We start from the raw sequence: 2,777 nt of genomic DNA, 5'->3' as shown, positions 1-2,777 counted from the left end.
GGCGCAGCCCGAGCGGACACCCGGAGCTCCCTCCCCGCCGCCCCCTTTATAGCGGGAGCGGGGCTGCTCCGACCTTCCGCCGCAGCCATTTCTGGAGTCCCCAGTGAGGCTGCCGTGACGTAAATGCCCATATATGGACTCAGGATGTAGGCTAGGGAGTCCCAATAAGGAAATCTCTCCCGTGACGCGATGCCCCTTCCCTCCCCCTTCCCTCCTCCCCTCCCCCTTTTCTCTCCCTCTGTTTTTCATTTTTTTCCCCCCTTCCTTCTCTCTTTTTAACTAATAATCGCGATATTTTTAACAAATCTCCGCCGCTCTGTGTGCGGGTGTGCCCAGCATCCCCTCCCGCAGCCCCGGCTGTGCAGGAACGAGCCTCGCCCGGAGCCCTCGCGGTCCCCCCGGGCCGCTCCATCCCCTGCGGCTCGCAGGGATCTGGGGAGGCTGCGGGGATCCCGCGGCTCGGCCCTTGCTCCGCAGCCTTGGCTCCCGTCCCACCGTGGGCTGCTCCTCTCCCGGATTTGCATCTCCCCAGGCTCTCCTTCCCCCTGTGCTATTTTTCCCCGTTTTGTGAATGCCTTTTGTTGCTCTTGTTCCTTCTAGAAGCGCCAAAGGTTCGCTCTTCCTGCCTCCTTCCCTTCCTGGCCTCCTCTCCCGGCCGGATTTTGCGATCCTTGGTGGCTGCGGCAGAGCGAGCGAAGGCAGGGGCTGCTCCCAGCTCCCAGCACCCAGAATCGTCCCAGTTCGGGGCTCCCAGCCCGGCTGGAGCGCTCCGGGCTCGGAGCAGGGCTGGGGAAGGCAGATCCATCCTGCAAACCGCACCATCATCCAGGGGGAAGCTTTCAGAGCGGCCCCTCAGGGCTCGGGAGGGATCCTGAGCTTCCAGCCCGAGCATCCCCGGGATGCGCTGGGCCCTGCCGGAGGTGTCGGGATCCCAGCGCTGCTTTGGAGCCGCTCCTGGACAGGCGGGGACGCTCTGGGGAGAGGATTGTCCCTGGCCTGCGGCTCGGCTGGGGAGGGGAATGCTCTGGGCGTTTTGGCTGCTCAAACCCCTCTGTGAGGGATGTTCACACAAATCTTTGGGGTGCAAACCTGCTGCTCTCAGCTCAGAGCAGCTCAGGTGACCTCGGGGTGCAGGAGGGAGGCTCTGCATGCAAAGGAGCTGGAAAGAGGAGGGGGCCTCTCCCTGGAGTCCCTGAATATCTCCAGGTGCTTACAGCTCCAGCTGGAAGGCCAGATGTGCTGGGCCGTGCCCCAGATGTGCTGGGCCGTGCCCCAGATGTGCTGGGCTGTGCCCCAGATGTGCTGGGCTGTGCCCCCATGCCCAGGGCCGTGCCCCAGATGTTCTGGGCTGTGCCCCAGATGTGCTGGGCTGTGCCCCAGATGTGCTGGGCTGTGCCCCCGTGCCCAGGGCTGTGCCCCAGATGTGCTGAGCTGTGCCCCCATGCCCAGGGCCGTGCCCCAGATGTGCTGAGCTGTGCCCCAGATGTGCTGGGCTGTGCCCCCATGCCCAGGGCCGTGCCCCAGATGTGCTGAGCTGTGTCCCAGCTGTGCTGGGCTGTGCCCCCGTGCCCAGGGCCGTGCCCCAGATGTGCTGGGCTGTGCCCCAGATGTGCTGGGCTGTGCCCCCGTGCCCAGGGCAGTGCCAGCCGAGGCCCCAGCTGGCAGCAGCAGGTGAAGGGCTCTGCTCCTGAGCTATTCCTGGCACCAGGATGAGTCACAGCATCACCTTGGGCAGATCCCTGGGATTTGTCTCGCAGCACCTCCCCTCACTGGGGGCAGCTGCTGCCTCTGCACACAGCAGAGCCCTGGCACAGAGGCCAAGAGGCAACAAAGCCCCCTGGACACTCAGGGAGAGTCAGGGAATGAGCCCTGAGGGCCAGGCTGGAAATAAAAGAGGGGATGAAGAGACCAGGCAATGATCAGAGTGTGGAAATGTTCACATTTCCACCCCTTTATTCCCCATTTGTCTCCTCAGGGGAGGTGGGGTGGCCCAGAGCAGTGGGCAGACCGTGGGTTTCAGTAAATCAAAGGCAAAACTTCACCCTGCAGTGCTCGGTGACCCTGGAATTTGGAGCTTGGGGACATCGTGGGGACCAGGATGTCCAGAGCGATGTCCCCTGTGGCCACTGAGCACAGCCCGGGCTGCTGTGAGGGATGTGCTGGGCCAGCAGCACGGGGGGCTCCCTGCCACAGCCACAGGCACAGCCACGGGGCAGCTCTCACAAACCTCCCTCATCCTCAGAGCTGCTCCTGACACACTGGCACTGCTTCAGCTCCCCAGAGGGAAACCAACCATCGTTGTGTGCCTCACGAACCTTCAGCTGCAAAGGTCCTGCCTAAAGTCCCCTCCTCCCCTGGATGAAAGCTCTCATCCTGTAAGCCCGATATAAATAGAGGTTCCTGTGAAAAAGCTTTTTATGTTGTGTTTTTCTGTGATAAAACCCGAAGCAGTTTGAAGTGACCCTCCAGGACGGGGAGGAGAGCGGCTGTGGAGGTGACACCACGCATGAGGTAATGGGAAAACGTGACCAGGGCTGGAGCCAAGCCCTGGATCAGGAGCTGGCACCGCATTTCCCGAGCCAGAAGGGCTCCTGGCTGCCGAGGATTGCCTTCCTGGGGGGAACTGTGGCGTCACCAGGAGCAGGGAGGAAATCCGTGCCGTGTCCAGGGGCACCGGGCTCAGGCTCTGCCCGGGTTTGGGCTCTCTCTGCCCCCTCCCCGGGGTGCTGCAGGAGCCTTTGGAGCCTCAGGGGTCTGGAAAGGGCTGGGGCAGCTCC

This window comes from Parus major, unplaced genomic scaffold, assembly GCF_001522545.3.
Source record: "Parus major isolate Abel unplaced genomic scaffold, Parus_major1.1 Scaffold396, whole genome shotgun sequence".
Classification (NCBI taxonomy): Eukaryota; Metazoa; Chordata; class Aves; order Passeriformes; family Paridae; genus Parus; species Parus major.
Note: the sequence above shows the minus strand (reverse complement) of the source record.